Here is a 19,167-nt window from a genome sequence, read left to right on the forward strand (position 1 = left end):
TACATACCATTTCTTGCGCATTACGGTTCGAACACTCGAACACCTATACGGATTCTCCTGCACAGTGGTAGATATGTAAATACGGGGTTTCCTTACCATTTCTTGCGCATTACGGTTCGAACACTCGAACACCTATACGGATTCTCCTGCAGAGTGGCAGATATGTAAATACGGGTTTTCCGTACCATTTCTTGCGCATTACGGTTCGAACACTCGAACACCTATACGGATTCTCCTGCACAGTGGCAGATATGTAAATACGGGGTTCCCGTACCATTTCTTGCGCATTACGGTTCGAACACTCGAACACCTATGCGGATTCTCCTGCACAGTGACAGATATGTAAATACGGGGTTCCCGTACCATTTCTTGCGCATTACGGTTCGAACACTCGAACACCTATGCGGATTCTCTCGCACAGTGGCAGATATGTAAATACGGGGTTTCCGTACCATTTCTTGCGCATTACGGTTCGAACACTCGAACACCTATACGGATTCTCCTGCACAGTGGCAGATATGTAAATACGGGGTTCCCGTACCATTTCTTGCGCATTACGGTTCGAACACTCGAACACCTATACGGATTTTCCTGCACAGTGGCAGATATGTAAATACGGGTTTTCCGTACCATTTCTTGCGCATTACGGTTCGAACACTCGAACACCTATACGGATTCTCCTATACAGTGACAGAAATGTAAATACGGGGTTCCCGTACCATTTCTTGCGCATTACGGTTCGAACACTCGAACACCTATACGGATTCTCCTGCACAGTGGCAGATATGTAAATACGGGGTTTCCGTACCATTTCTTGCGCATTACGGTTCGAACACTCGAACACCTATACGGATTCTCCTGCACAGTGGCAGATATGTAAATACGGGGTTCCCGTACCATTTCTTGCGCATTACGGTTCGAACACTCGAACACCTATACGGATTCTCCTGCACAGTGACAGATATGTAAATACGGGGTTCCCGTACCATTTCTTGCGCATTACGGTTCGAACACTCGAACACCTATGCGGATTCTCTCGCACAGTGGCAGATATGTAAATACGGGGTTTCCGTACCATTTCTTGCGCATTACGGTTCGAACACTCGAACACCGACACGGATTTTCCTGCACAGTGGCAGATATGTAAATACGGGGCTTCCGTACCATTTCTTGCGCATTACGGTTCGAACACTCGAACACCTATACGGATTCTCCTATACAGTGACAGATATGTAAATACGGGGTTCCCGTACCATTTCTTGCGCATTACGGTTCGAACACTCGAACACCTATACGGATTCTCCTGCACAGTGGCAGATATGTAAATACGCGGTTTACATACCATTTCTTGCGCATTACGGTTCGAACACTCGAACACCTATACGGATTCTCCTGCACAGTGGCAGATATGTAAATACGGGGTTTCCTTACCATTTCTTGCGCATTACGGTTCGAACACTCGAACACCTATACGGATTCTCCTGCACATTGGCAGATATGTAAATACGGGGTTTCCGTACCATTTCTTGCGCATTACGGTTCGAACACTCGAACACCTATACGGATTCTCCTGCACAGTGGCAGATATGTAAATACGAGGTTCCCGTACCATTTCTTGCGCATTATGGTTCGAACACTCGAACACCTATGCGGATTCTCCTGCACAGTGACAGATATGTAAATACGGGGTTCCCGTACCATTTCTTGCGCATTACGGTTCGAACACTCGAACACCTATGCGGATTCTCTCGCACAGTGGCAGATATGTAAATACGGGGTTTCCGTACCATTTCTTGCGCATTACGGTTCGAACACTCGAACACCTATACGGATTCTCCTACACAGTGGCAGATATGTAAATACGGGGTTCCCGTACCATTTCTTGCGCATTACGGTTCGAACACTCGAACACCTATGCGGATTCTCTCGCACAGTGGCAGATATGTAAATACGGGGTTTCCGTACCATTTCTTGCGCATTATGGTTCGAACACTCGAACACCGAAACGGATTTTCCTGCACAGTGGCAGATATGTAAATACGGGGTTTCCGTACCATTTCTTGCGCATTACGGTTCGAACACTCGAACACCTATACGGATTCTCCAGTACAGTGACAGATATGTGAATACGGGGTTCCCGTACCATTTCTTGCGCATTACGGTTCGAACACTCGAACACCTATACGGATTCTCCTGCACAGTGGCAGATATGTAAATAAGGGGTTTACATACCATTTCTTGCGCATTACGGTTCGAACACTCGAACACCTATACGGATTCTCCTGCACAGTGGTAGATATGTAAATACGGGGTTTCCTTACCATTTCTTGCGCATTACGGTTCGAACACTCGAACACCTATACGGATTCTCCTGCAGAGTGGCAGATATGTAAATACGGGGTTTCCGTACCATTTCTTGCGCATTACGGTTCGAACACTCGAACACCTATACGGATTCTCCTGCACAGTGGCAGATATGTAAATACGGGGTTCCCGTACCATTTCTTGCGCATTACGGTTCGAACACTCGAACACCTATGCGGATTCTCCTGCACAGTGACAGATATGTAAATACGGGGTTCCCGTACCATTTCTTGCGCATTACGGTTCGAACACTCGAACACCTATGCGGATTCTCTCGCACAGTGGCAGATATGTAAATACGGGGTTTCCGTACCATTTCTTGCGCATTACGATTCGAACACTCGAACACCTATACGGATTCTCCTGCACAGTGGCAGATATGTAAATACGGGGTTCCCGTACCATTTCTTGCGCATTACGGTTCGAACACTCGAACACCTATACGGATTTTCCTGCACAGTGGCAGATATGTAAATACGGGTTTTCCGTACCATTTCTTGCGCATTACGGTTCGAACACTCGAACACCTATACGGATTCTCCTATACAGTGACAGATATGTAAATACGGGGTTCCCGTACCATTTCTTGCGCATTACGGTTCGAACACTCGAACACCTATACGGATTCTCCTGCACAGTGGCAGATATGTAAATACGGGGTTTCCGTACCATTTCTTGCGCATTACGGTTCGAACACTCGAACACCTATACGGATTCTCCTGCACAGTGGCAGATATGTAAATACGGGGTTCCCGTACCATTTCTTGCGCATTACGGTTCGAACACTCGAACACCTATACGGATTCTCCTGCACAGTGACAGATATGTAAATACGGGGTTCCCGTACCATTTCTTGCGCATTACGGTTCGAACACTCGAACACCTATGCGGATTCTCTCGCACAGTGGCAGATATGTAAATACGGGGTTTCCGTACCATTTCTTGCGCATTACGGTTCGAACACTCGAACACCGACACGGATTTTCCTGCACAGTGGCAGATATGTAAATACGGGGTTTCCGTACCATTTCTTGCGCATTACGGTTCGAACACTCGAACACCTATACGGATTCTCCTATACAGTGACAGATATGTAAATACGGGGTTCCCGTACCATTTCTTGCGCATTACGGTTCGAACACTCGAACACCTATACGGATTCTCCCGCACAGTGGCAGATATGTAAATACGCGGTTTACATACCATTTCTTGCGCATTACGGTTCGAACACTCGAACACCTATACGGATTCTCCTGCACAGTGGCAGATATGTAAATACGGGGTTTCCTTACCATTTCTTGCGCATTACGGTTCGAACACTCGAACACCTATACGGATTCTCCTGCACATTGGCAGATATGTAAATACGGGGTTTCCGTACCATTTCTTGCGCATTACGGTTCGAACACTCGAACACCTATACGGATTCTCCTGCACAGTGGCAGATATGTAAATACGGGGTTCCCGTACCATTTCTTGCGCATTACGGTTCGAACACTCGAACACCTATACGGATTCTCCTGCACAGTGACAGATATGTAAATACGGGGTTCCCGTACCATTTCTTGCGCATTACGGTTCGAACACTCGAACACCTATGCGGATTCTCTCGCACAGTGGCAGATATGTAAATACGGGGTTTCCGTACCATTTCTTGCGCATTACGGTTCGAACACTCGAACACCGACACGGATTTTCCTGCATAGTGGCAGATATGTAAATACGGGGTTTCCGTACCATTTCTTGCGCATTACGGTTCGAACACTCGAACACCTATACGGATTCTCCTATACAGTGACAGATATGTAAATACGGGGTTCCCGTACCATTTCTTGCGCATTACGGTTCGAACACTCGAACACCTATACGGATTCTCCTGCACAGTGGCAGATATGTAAATACGCGGTTTACATACCATTTCTTGCGCATTACGGTTCGAACACTCGAACACCTATACGGATTCTCCTGCACAGTGGCAGATATGTAAATACGGGGTTTCCTTACCATTTCTTGCGCATTACGGTTCGAACACTCGAACACCTATACGGATTCTCCTGCACATTGGCAGATATGTAAATACGGGGTTTCCGTACCATTTCTTGCGCATTACGGTTCGAACACTCGAACACCTATACGGATTCTCCTGCACAGTGGCAGATTTGTAAATACGGGGTTTCCGTACCACTTCTTGCGCATTACGGTTCGAACACTCGAACACCTATACGGATTCCCCTGCACAGTGGCAGATATGTAAATACGGGGTTTCCGTACCATTTCTCGCGCATTACGGTTCGAACACTCGAACACCTATACGGATTCTCTTGCACAGTGGCAGATATGTAAATACGAGGTTTACATACCATTTCTTGCGCATTACGGTTCGAACACTCGAACACCTATACGGATTCTCCTGCACAGTGGCAGATATGTAAATACGCGGTTTACATACCATTTCTTGCGCATTACGGTTCGAACACTCGAACACCTATGCGGATTCTCTCGCACAGTGGCAGATATGTAAATACGGGGTTTCCGTACCATTTCTTGCGCATTATGGTTCGAACACTCGAACACCGAAACGGATTTTCCTGCACAGTGGCAGATATGTAAATACGGGGTTTCCGTACCATTTCTTGCGCATTACGGTTCGAACACTCGAACACCAATACGGATTCTCCTGCACAGTGGCAGATATGTAAATAAGGGGTTTACATACCATTTCTTGCGCATTACGGTTCGAACACTCGAACACCTATACGGATTCTCCTGCACAGTGGTAGATATGTAAATACGGGGTTTCCTTACCATTTCTTGCGCATTACGGTTCGAACACTCGAACACCTATACGGATTCTCCTGCAGAGTGGCAGATATGTAAATACGGGGTTTCCGTACCATTTCTTGCGCATTACGGTTCGAACACTCGAACACCTATACGGATTCTCCTGCACAGTGGCAGATATGTAAATACGGGGTTCCCGTACCATTTCTTGCGCATTACGGTTCGAACACTCGAACACCTATGCGGATTCTCCTGCACAGTGACAGATATGTAAATACGGGGTTCCGTACCATTTCTTGCGCATTACGGTTCGAACACTCGAACACCTATGCGGATTCTCTCGCACAGTGGCAGATATGTAAATACGGGGTTTCCGTACCATTTCTTGCGCATTACGGTTCGAACACTCGAACACCTATACGGATTCTCCTGCACAGTGGCAGATATGTAAATACGGGGTTCCCGTACCATTTCTTGCGCATTACGGTTCGAACACTCGAACACCTATACGGATTTTCCTGCACAGTGGCAGATATGTAAATACGGGTTTTTCGTACCATTTCTTGCGCATTACGGTTCGAACACTCGAACACCTATACGGATTCTCCTATACAGTGACAGATATGTAAATACGGGGTTCCCGTACCATTTCTTGCGCATTACGGTTCGAACACTCGAACACCTATACGGATTCTCCTGCACAGTGGCAGATATGTAAATACGGGGTTTCCGTACCATTTCTTGCGCATTACGGTTCGAACACTCGAACACCTATACGGATTCTCCTGCACAGTGGCAGATATGTAAATACGGGGTTCCCGTACCATTTCTTGCGCATTACGGTTCGAACACTCGAACACCTATACGGATTCTCCTGCACAGTGACAGATATGTAAATACGGGGTTCCCGTACCATTTCTTGCGCATTACGGTTCGAACACTCGAACACCTATGCGGATTCTCTCGCACAGTGGCAGATATGTAAATACGGGGTTTCCGTACCATTTCTTGCGCATTACGGTTCGAACACTCGAACACCGATACGGATTTTCCTGCACAGTGGCAGATATGTAAATACGGGGTTTCCGTACCATTTCTTGTGCATTACGGTTCGAACACTCGAACACCTATACGGATTCTCCTGTACAGTGACAGATATGTAAATACGGGGTTCCCGTACCATTTCTTGCGCATTACGGTTCGAACACTCGAACACCTATACGGATTCTCCTGCACAGTGGCAGATATGTAAATACGGGGTTTCCTTACCATTTCTTGCGCATTACGGTTCGAACACTCGAACACCTATACGGATTCTCCTGCACAGTGGCAGATATGTAAATACGGGGTTTCCGTACCATTTCTTGCGCATTACGGTTCGAACAGTCGAACACCTATACGGATTCTCCTGCACAGTGGCAGATATGTAAATACGGGGTTCCCGTACCATTTCTTACGCATTACGGTTCGAACACTCGAACACCTATGCGGATTCTCCTGCACAGTGACAGATATGTAAATACGGGGTTCCCGTACCATTTCTTGCGCATTACGGTTCGAACACTCGAACACCTATGCGGATTCTCTCGCATAGTGGCAGATATGTAAATACGGGGTTTCCGTACCATTTCTTGCGCATTACGGTTCGAACACTCGAACACCTATACGGATTCTCCTGCACAGTGGCAGATATGTAAATACGGGGTTCCCGTACCATTTCTTGCGCATTACGGTTCGAACACTCGAACACCTATACGGATTTTCCTACACAGTGGCAGATATGTAAATACGGGTTTTCCGTACCATTTCTTGCGCATTACGGTTCGAACACTCGAACACCTATACGGATTCTCCTATACAGTGACAGATATGTAAATACGGGGTTCCCGTACCATTTCTTGCGCATTACGGTTCGAACACTCGAACACCTATACGGATTCTCCTGCACAGTGGCAGATATGTAAATACGGGGTTTCCGTACCATTTCTTGCGCATTACGGTTCGAACACTCGAACACCTATACGGATTCTCCTGCACAGTGGCAGATATGTAAATACGGGGTTCCCGTACCATTTCTTGCGCATTACGGTTCGAACACTCGAACACCTATACGGATTCTCCTGCACAGTGACAGATATGTAAATACGGGGTTCCCGTACCATTTCTTGCGCATTACGGTTCGAACACTCGAACACCTATGCGGATTCTCTCGCACAGTGGCAGATATGTAAATACGGGGTTTCCGTACCATTTCTTGCGCATTACGGTTCGAACACTCGAACACCTATACGGATTCTCCTGCACAGTGGCAGATATGTAAATACGGGGTTCCCGTACCATTTCTTGCGCATTACGGTTCGAACACTCGAACACCTATACGGATTTTCCTGCACAGTGGCAGATATGTAAATACGGGTTTTCCGTACCATTTCTTGCGCATTACGGTTCGAACACTCGAACACCTATACGGATTCTCCTATACAGTGACAGATATGTAAATACGGGGTTCCCGTACCATTTCTTGCGCATTACGGTTCGAACACTCGAACACCTATACGGATTCTCCTGCACAGTGGCAGATATGTAAATACGGGGTTTCCGTACCATTTCTTGCGCATTACGGTTCGAACACTCGAACACCTATACGGATTCTCCTGCACAGTGGCAGATATGTAAATACGGGGTTTCCGTACCATTTCTTGCGCATTACGGTTCGAACACTCGAACACCTATACGGATTCTCCTGCACATTGGCAGATATGTAAATACGGGGTTTCCGTACCATTTCTTGCGCATTACGGTTCGAACACTCGAACACCTATACGGATTCTCCTATACAGTGACAGATATGTAAATACGAGGTTCCCGTACCATTTCTTGCGCATTACGGTTCGAACACTCGAACACCTATGCGGATTCTCCTGCACAGTGACAGATATGTAAATACGGGGTTTCCGTACCATTTCTTGCGCATTACGGTTCGAACACTCGAACACCTATACGGATTCTCCTATACAGTGACAGATATGTAAATACGGGGTTCCCGTACCATTTCTTGCGCATTACGGTTCGAACACTCGAACACCTATACGGATTCTCCTGCACAGTGGCAGATATGTAAATACGCGGTTTACATACCATTTCTTGCGCATTACGGTTCGAACACTCGAACACCTATACGGATTCTCCTGCACAGTGGCAGATATGTAAATACGGGGTTTCCTTACCATTTCTTGCGCATTACGGTTCGAACACTCGAACACCTATACGGATTCTCCTGCACATTGGCAGATATGTAAATACGGGGTTTCCGTACCATTTCTTGCGCATTACGGTTCGAACACTCGAACACCTATACGGATTCTCCTGCACAGTGGCAGATATGTAAATACGAGGTTCCCGTACCATTTCTTGCGCATTACGGTTCGAACACTCGAACACCTATGCGGATTCTCCTGCACAGTGACAGATATGTAAATACGGGGTTCCCGTACCATTTCTTGCGCATTACGGTTCGAACACTCGAACACCTATGCGGATTCTCTCGCACAGTGGCAGATATGTAAATACGGGGTTTCCGTACCATTTCTTGCGCATTACGGTTCGAACACTCGAACACCTATACGGATTCTCCTGCACAGTGGCAGATATGTAAATACGGGGTTCCCGTACCATTTCTTGCGCATTACGGTTCGAACACTCGAACACCTATGCGGATTCTCTCGCACAGTGGCAGATATGTAAATACGGGGTTTCCGTACCATTTCTTGCGCATTATGGTTCGAACACTCGAACACCGAAACGGATTTTCCTGCACAGTGGCAGATATGTAAATACGGGGTTTCCGTACCATTTCTTGCGCATTACGGTTCGAACACTCGAACACCTATACGGATTCTCCAGTACAGTGACAGATATGTGAATACGGGGTTCCCGTACCATTTCTTGCGCATTACGGTTCGAACACTCGAACACCTATACGGATTCTCCTGCACAGTGGCAGATATGTAAATAAGGGGTTTACATACCATTTCTTGCGCATTACGGTTCGAACACTCGAACACCTATACGGATTCTCCTGCACAGTGGTAGATATGTAAATACGGGGTTTCCTTACCATTTCTTGCGCATTACGGTTCGAACACTCGAACACCTATACGGATTCTCCTGCAGAGTGGCAGATATGTAAATACGGGGTTTCCGTACCATTTCTTGCGCATTACGGTTCGAACACTCGAACACCTATACGGATTCTCCTGCACAGTGGCAGATATGTAAATACGGGGTTCCCGTACCATTTCTTGCGTATTACGGTTCGAACACTCGAACACCTATGCGGATTCTCCTGCACAGTGACAGATATGTAAATACGGGGTTCCCGTACCATTTCTTGCGCATTACGGTTCGAACACTCGAACACCTATGCGGATTCTCTCGCACAGTGGCAGATATGTAAATACGGGGTTTCCGTACCATTTCTTGCGCATTACGGTTCGAACACTCGAACACCTATACGGATTCTCCTGCACAGTGGCAGATATGTAAATACGGGGTTCCCGTACCATTTCTTGCGCATTACGGTTCGAACACTCGAACACCTATACGGATTTTCCTGCACAGTGGCAGACATGTAAATACGGGTTTTCCGTACCATTTCTTGCGCATTACGGTTCGAACACTCGAACACCTATACGGATTCTCCTATACAGTGACAGATATGTAAATACGGGGTTCCCGTACCATTTCTTGCGCATTACGGTTCGAACACTCGAACACCTATACGGATTCTCCTGCACAGTGACAGATATGTAAATACGGGGTTCCCGTACCATTTCTTGCGCATTACGGTTCGAACACTCGAACACCTATGCGGATTCTCTCGCACAGTGGCAGATATGTAAATACGGGGTTTCCGTACCATTTCTTGCGCATTACGGTTCGAACACTCGAACACCGACACGGATTTTCCTGCACAGTGGCAGATATGTAAATACGGGGTTTCCGTACCATTTCTTGCGCATTACGGTTCGAACACTCGAACACCTATACGGATTCTCCTATACAGTGACAGATATGTAAATACGGGGTTCCCGTACCATTTCTTGCGCATTACGGTTCGAACACTCGAACACATATACGGATTCTCCTGCACAGTGGCAGATATGTAAATACGCGGTTTACATACCATTTCTTGCGCATTACGGTTCGAACACTCGAACACCTATACGGATTCTCCTGCACAGTGGCAGATATGTAAATACGGGGTTTCCTTACCATTTCTTGCGCATTACGGTTCGAACACTCGAACACCTATACGGATTCTCCTGCACATTGGCAGATATGTAAATACGGGGTTTCCGTACCATTTCTTGCGCATTACGGTTCGAACACTCGAACACCTATACGGATTCTCCTGCACAGTGGCAGATATGTAAATACGGGGTTTCCGTACCACTTCTTGCGCATTACGGTTCGAACACTCGAACACCTATACGGATTCCCCTGCACAGTGGCAGATATGTAAATACGGGGTTTCCGTACCATTTCTCGCGCATTACGGTTCGAACACTCGAACACCTATACGGATTCTCTTGCACAGTGGCAGATATGTAAATACGAGGTTTACATACCATTTCTTGCGCATTACGGTTCGAACACTCGAACACCTATACGGATTCTCCTGCACAGTGGCAGATATGTAAATACGAGGTTCCCGTACCATTTCTTGCGCATTACGGTTCGAACACTCGAACACCTATGCGGATTCTCCTGCACAGTGACAGATATGTAAATACGGGGTTCCCGTACCATTTCTTGCGCATTACGGTTCGAACACTCGAACACCTATGCGGATTCTCTCGCACAGTGGCAGATATGTAAATACGGGGTTTCCGTACCATTTCTTGCGCATTACGGTTTGAACACTCGAACACCTATACGGATTCTCCTGCACAGTGGCAGATATGTAAATACGGGGTTCCCGTTCCATTTCTTGCGCATTACGGTTCGAACACTCGAACACCTATGCGGATTCTCTCGCACAGTGGCAGATATGTAAATACGGGGTTTCCGTACCATTTCTTGCGCATTACGGTTCGAACACTCGAACACCGAAACGGATTTTCCTGCACAGTGGCAGATATGTAAATACGGGGTTTCCGTACCATTTCTTGCGCATTACGGTTCGAACACTCGAACACCAATACGGATTCTCCAGTACAGTGACAGATATGTGAATACGGGGTTCCCGTACCATTTCTTGCGCATTACGGTTCGAACACTCGAACACCTATACGGATTCTCCTGCACAGTGGCAGATATGTAAATAAGGGGTTTACATACCATTTCTTGCGCATTACGGTTCGAACACTCGAACACCTATACGGATTCTCCTGCACAGTGGTAGATATGTAAATACGGGGTTTCCTTACCATTTCTTGCGCATTACGGTTCGAACACTCGAACACCTATACGGATTCTCCTGCAGAGTGGCAGATATGTAAATACGGGGTTTCCGTACCATTTCTTGCGCATTACGGTTCGAACACTCGAACACCTATACGGATTCTCCTGCACAGTGGCAGATATGTAAATACGGGGTTCCCGTACCATTTCTTGCGCATTACGGTTCGAACACTCGAACACCTATGCGGATTCTCCTGCACAGTGACTGATATGTAAATACGGGGTTTCCGTACCATTTCTTGCGCATTACGGTTCGAACACTCGAACACCTATACGGATTCTCCTGCAGAGTCGCAGATATGTAAATACGGGGTTCCCGTACCATTTCTTGCGCATTACGGTTCGAACACTCGAACACCTATGCGGATTCTCCTGCACAGTGACAGATATGTAAATACGGGGTTCCCGTACCATTTCTTGCGCATTACGGTTCGAACACTCGAACACCTATGCGGATTCTCTCGCACAGTGGCAGATATGTAAATACGGGGTTTCCGTACCATTTCTTGCGCATTACGGTTCGAACACTCGAACACCTATGCGGATTCTCTCGCACAGTGGCAGATATGTAAATACGGGGTTTCCGTACCATTTCTTGCGCATTACGGTTCGAACACTCGAACACCTATGCGGATTCTCCTGCACAGTGACAGATATGTAAATACGGGGTTCCCGTACCATTTCTTGCGCATTGCGGTTCGAACACTCGAACACCTATGCGGATTCTCTCGCACAGTGGCAGATATGTAAATACGGGGTTTCCGTACCATTTCTTGCGCATTACGGTTCGAACACTCGAACACCTATACGGATTCTCCGGCACAGTGGCAGATATGTAAATACGGGGTTCCCGTACCATTTCTTGCGCTTTACGGTTCGAACACTCGAACACCTATACGGATTTTCCTGCACAGTGGCAGATATGTAAATACGGGTTTTCCGTACCATTTCTTGCGCATTACGGTTCGAACCCTCGAACACCTATACGGATTCTCCTATACAGTGACAGATATGTAAATACGGGGTTCCCGTACCATTTCTTGCGCATTACGGTTCGAACACTCGAACACCTATACGGATTCTCCTGCACAGTGGCAGATATGTAAATACGGGGTTTCCGTACCATTTCTTGCGCATTACGGATCGAACACTCGAACACCTATGCGGATTCTCTCGCACAGTGGCAGATATGTAAATACGGGGTTCCCGTACCATTTCTTGCGCATTACGGTTCGAACACTCGAACACCTATACGGATTCTCCTGCACAGTGGCAGATATGTAAATACGGGGTTCCCGTACCATTTCTTGCGCATTACGGTTCGAACACTCGAACACCTATACGGATTCTCCTGCACAGTTGCAGATATGTAAATACGGGGTTCCCGTACCATTTCTTGCGCATTACGGTTCGAACACTCGAACACCTATACGGATTTTCCTGCACAGTGGCAGATATGTAAATACGGGTTTTCCGTACCATTTCTTGCGCATTACGGTTCGAACACTCGAACACCTATACGGATTCTCCTATACAGTGACAGATATGTAAATACGGGGTTCCCGTACCATTTCTTGCGCATTACGGTTCGAACACTCGAACACCTATACGGATTCTCCTGCACAGTGGCAGATATGTAAATACGGGGTTTCCGTACCATTTCTTGCGCATTACGGTTCGAACACTCGAACACCTATACGGATTCTCCTGCACAGTGGCAGATATGTAAATACGGGGTTCCCGTACCATTTCTTGCGCATTACGGTTCGAACACTCGAACACCTATACGGATTCTCCTGCACAGTGACAGATATGTAAATACGGGGTTCCCGTACCATTTCTTGCGCATTACGGTTCGAACACTCGAACACCTATGCGGATTCTCTCGCACAGTGGCAGATATGTAAATACGGGGTTTCCGTACCATTTCTTGCGCATTACCGTTCGAACACTCGAACACCTATACGGATTCTCCTATACAGTGACACAGATATGTAAATACGGGGTTTCCGTACCGTTTCTTGCGCATTACGGTTCGAACACTCGAACACCGAAACGGATTTTCCTGCACAGTGGCAGATATGTAAATACGGGGTTTCCGTACCATTTCTTGCGCATTACCGTTCGAACACTCGAACACCTATACGGATTCTCCTATACAGTGACAGATATGTAAATACGGGGTTCCCGTACCATTTCTTGCGCATTACGGTTCGAACACTCGAACACCTATACGGATTCTCCTGCACAGTGGCAGATATGTAAATACGCGGGTTACATACCATTTCTTGCGCATTACGGTTCGAACACTCGAACACCTATACGGATTCTCCTGCACAGTGGCAGATATGTAAATACGGGGTTTCCGTACCATTTCTTGCGCATTACGGTTCGAACACTCGAACACCTATACGGATTCTCTTGCACAGTGGCAGATATGTAAATACGGGGTTTACATACCATTTCTTGCGCATTACGGTTCGAACACTCGAACACCTATACGGATTCTCCTGCACAGTGGCAGATATGTAAATACGTGGTTTACATACCATTTCTTGCGCATTACGGTTCGAACACTCGAACACCTATGCGGATTCTCTCGCACAGTGGCAGATATGTAAATACGGGGTTTCCGTACCATTTCTTGCGCATTACGGTTCGAACACTCGAACACCGAAACGGATTTTCCTGCACAGTGGCAGATATGTAAATACGGGGTTTCCGTACCATTTCTTGCGCATTACGGTTCGAACACTCGAACACCTATACGGATTCTCCTGTACAGTGACAGATATGTGAATACGGGGTTCCCGTACCATTTCTTGCGCATTACGGTTCGAACACTCGAACACCTATACGGATTCTGCTGCACAGTGACAGATATGTAAATAAGGGGTTTACATACCATTTCTTGCGCATTACTGTTCGAACACTCGAACACCTATACGGATTCTCCTGCACAGTGGCAGATATGTAAATACGGGGTTTCCTTACCATTTCTTGCGCATTACAGTTCGAACACTCGAACACCTATACGGATTCTCCTGCAGAGTCGCAGATATGTAAATACGGGGTTTCCGTACCATTTCTTGCGCATTACGGTTCGAACACTCGAACACCTATACGGATTCTCCTGCACAGTGGCAGATATGTAAATACGGGGTTCCCGTACCATTTCTTGCGCATTACGGTTCGAACACTCGAACACCTATGCGGATTCTCCTGCACAGTGACAGATATGTAAATACGGGGTTCCCGTACCATTTCTTGCGCATTACGGTTCGAACACTCGAACACCTATGCGGATTCTCTCGCACAGTGGCAGATATGTAAATACGGGTTTTCCGTACCATTTCTTGCGCATTACGGTTCGAACACTCGAACACCTATACTGATTCTCCTGCACAGTGGCAGATATGTAAATACGGGGTTCCCGTACCATTTCTTGCGCATTACGGTTCGAACACTCGAACACCTATACGGATTTTCCTGCACAGTGGCAGATATGTAAATACGGGTTTTCCGTACCATTTCTTGCGCATTACGGTTCGAACACTCGAACACCTATACGGATTCTCCTATACAGTGACAGATATGTAAATACGGGGTTCCCGTACCATTTCTTGCGCATTACGGTTCGAACACTCGAACACCTATACGGATTCTCCTGCACAGTGGCAGATATGTAAATACGGGGTTTCCGTACCATTTCTTGCGCATTACGGTTCGAACACTCGAACACCTATACGGATTCTCCTGCAGAGTCGCAGATATGTAAATACGGGGTTCCCGTACCATTTCTTGCGCATTACGGTTCGAACACTCGAACACCTATGCGGATTCTCCTGCACAGTGACAGATATGTAAATACGGGGTTCCCGTACCATTTCTTGCGCATTACGGTTCGAACACTCGAACACCTATGCGGATTCTCTCGCACAGTGGCAGATATGTAAATACGGGGTTTCCGTACCATTTCTTGCGCATTACGGTTCGAACACTCGAACACCTATACGGATTCTCCGGCACAGTGGCAGATATGTAAATACGGGGTTCCCGTACCATTTCTTGCGCATTACGGTTCGAACACTCGAACACCTATACGGATTTTCCTGCACAGTGGCAGATATGTAAATACGGGTTTTCCGTACCATTTCTTGCGCATTACGGTTCGAACCCTCGAACACCTATACGGATTCTCCTATACAGTGACAGATATGTAAATACGGGGTTCCCGTACCATTTCTTGCGCATTACGGTTCGAACACTCGAACACCTATACGGATTCTCCTGCACAGTGGCAGATATGTAAATACGGGGTTTCCGTACCATTTCTTGCGCATTACGGATCGAACACTCGAACACCTATGCGGATTCTCTCGCACAGTGGCAGATATGTAAATACGGGGTTCCCGTACCATTTCTTGCGCATTACGGTTCGAACACTCGAACACCTATACGGATTCTCCTGCACAGTGGCAGATATGTAAATACGGGGTTCCCGTACCATTTCTTGCGCATTACGGTTCGAACACTCGAACACCTATACGGATTTTCCTGCACAGTGGCAGATATGTAAATACGGGTTTTCCGTACCATTTCTTGCGCATTACGGTTCGAACACTCGAACACCTATACGGATTCTCCTATACAGTGACAGATATGTAAATACGGGGTTCCCGTACCATTTCTTGCGCCTTACGGTTCGAACACTCGAACACCTATACGGATTCTCCTGCACAGTGGCAGATATGTAAATACGGGGTTTCCGTACCATTTCTTGCGCATTACGGTTCGAACACTCGAACACCTATACGGATTCTCCTGCACAGTGGCAGATATGTAAATACGGGGTTCCCGTACCATTTCTTGCGCATTACGGTTCGAACACTCGAACACCTATACGGATTTTCCTGCACAGTGGCAGATATGTAAATACGGGTTTTCCGTACCATTTCTTGCGCATTACGGCTCGAACACTCGAACACCTATACGGATTCTCCTATACAGTGACAGATATGTAAATACGGGGTTCCCGTACCATTTCTTGCGCATTACGGTTCGAACACTCGAACACCTATACGGATTTTCCTGCACAGTGGCAGATATGTAAATACGGGTTTTCCGTACCATTTCTTGCGCATTACGGTTCGAACACTCGAACACCTATACGGATTCTCCTATACAGTGACAGATATGTAAATACGGGGTTCCCGTACCATTTCTTGCGCATTACGGTTCGAACACTCGAACACCTATACGGATTCTCCTGCACAGTGGCAGATACGTAAATACGGGGTTTCCGTACCATTTCTTGCGCATTACGGTTCGAACACTCGAACACCTATACGGATTCTCCTGCACAGTGGCAGATATGTAAATACGGGGTTCCCGTACCATTTCTTGCGCATTACGGTTCGAACACTCAAACACCTATACGGATTCTCCTGCATAGTGACAGATATGTAAATACGGGGTTCCCGTACCATTTCTTGCGCATTACGGTTCGAACACTCGAACACCTATACGGATTCTCCTATACAGTGACAGATATGTAAATACGGGGTTCCCGTACCATTTCTTGCGCATTACGGTTCGAACACTCGAACACCTATACGGATTCTCCTGCACAGTGGCAGATATGTAAATACGGGGTTTCCGTACCATTTCTTGCGCATTACGGTTCGAACTCTCGAACACCTATACGGATTCTCCTGCACAGTGGCAGATATGTAAATACGGGGTTCCCGTACCATTTCTTGCGCAATACGGTTCGAACACTCGAACACCTATACGGATTTTCCTGCACAGTGGCAGATATGTAAATGCGGGTTTTCCGTACCATTTCTTGCGCATTACGGTTCGAACACTCGAACACCGAAACGGATTTTCCTGCACAGTGGCAGATATGTAAATACGGGGTTTCCGTACCATTTCTTGCGCATTACGGTTCGAACACTCGAACACCTATACGGATTCTCCAGGACAGTGACAGATATGTAAATACGGGGTTCCCGTACCATTTCTTGCGCATTACGGTTCGAACACTCGAACACCTATACGGATTCTCCTGCACAGTGGCAGAAATGTAAATACGGGGTTCCCGTACCATTTCTTGCGCATTACGGTTCGAACACTCGAACACCTATACGGATTCTCCTGCACAGTGACAGATATGTAAGTACGGGGTTCCCGTACCATTTCTTGCGCATTACGGTTCGAACACTCGAACACCTATACGGATTCTCCTGCACAGTGGCAGATATATAAATACGGGGTTTCCTTACCATTTCTTGCGCATTACGGTTCGAACACTCGAACACCTGTACGGATTCTCCTGCACAGTGGCAGATATGTAAATACGGGGTTTCCGTACCATTTCTTGCGCATTACGGTTCGAACACTCGAATACCTATACGGATTCTCCTGCACAGTGGCAGATATGAAAATACGGGGTTTACATACCATTTCTTGCGCATTACGGTTCGAACAATCGAACACCTATACAGATTCTCCTGCACAGTGGCAGATATGTAAATACGGGGTTTCGGTACCATTTCTTGCGCATTACGGTTCGAACACTCGAACACCTATACAGATTCTCCTGCACAGTGGCAGATATGTAAATACGGGGTTCCCGTACCATTTCTTGCGCCTTACGGTTCGAACACTCGAACTCCTATACGGATTCTCCTGCACAGTGGCAGATATGTAAATACGGGGTTTCCGTACCGTTTCTTGCGCATTACGGTTCGAACACTCGAACACCTATACGGATTCTCCTGCACAGTGGCAGATATGTAAATACGGGGTTTACATACCATTTCTTGCGCATTACGGTTCGAACACTCAAACACCAATACGGATTCTCCTGCACAGTGGCAATTTGTAAATACGGGGTTTCGGTACCATTTTTTGCGCATTACGGTTCGAACACTCGAACACCTATACGGATTCTCCTGCACAGTGGCAGATATGTAAATACAGGGTTTCCTTACCATTTCTTGCGCATTACGGTTCGAACACTCGAACACCTATGCGGATTCTCTCGCACAGTGGCTGATATGTAAATACGAGGTTTCCGTACCATTTCTAGCGCATTACGGTTCGAACACTCGAACACCGATACGGATTTTCCTGCACAGTGGCAGATATGTAAATACGGGGTTTCCGTACCATTTCTTGCGTATTACGGTTCGAACACTCGAACACCTATACGGATTCTCCAGTACAGTGACAGATATGTAAATACGGGGTTCCCGTACCATTTCTTGCGCATTACGGTTCGAACACTCGAACACCTATACGGATTCTCCTGCGCAGTGGCAGATATGTAAATACGGGGTTTACATACCATTTCTTGCGCATTACGGTTCGAACACTCGAACACCTATACGGATTCTCCTGCACAGTGGCAGATATGTAAATACGGGGTTTCCTTACCATTTCTTGCGCTTTACGGTTCGAACACTCGAACACCTGTACGGATTCTCCTGCACAGTGGCAGATATGTAAATACGGGGTTTCCGTACCATTTGTTGCGCATTACGGTTCGAA

Source organism: Camellia sinensis, chromosome 5 (genome assembly GCF_055761805.1).
Source record: "Camellia sinensis isolate YWXY chromosome 5, ASM5576180v1, whole genome shotgun sequence".
In the NCBI taxonomy this organism is placed as follows: Eukaryota; Viridiplantae; Streptophyta; class Magnoliopsida; order Ericales; family Theaceae; genus Camellia; species Camellia sinensis.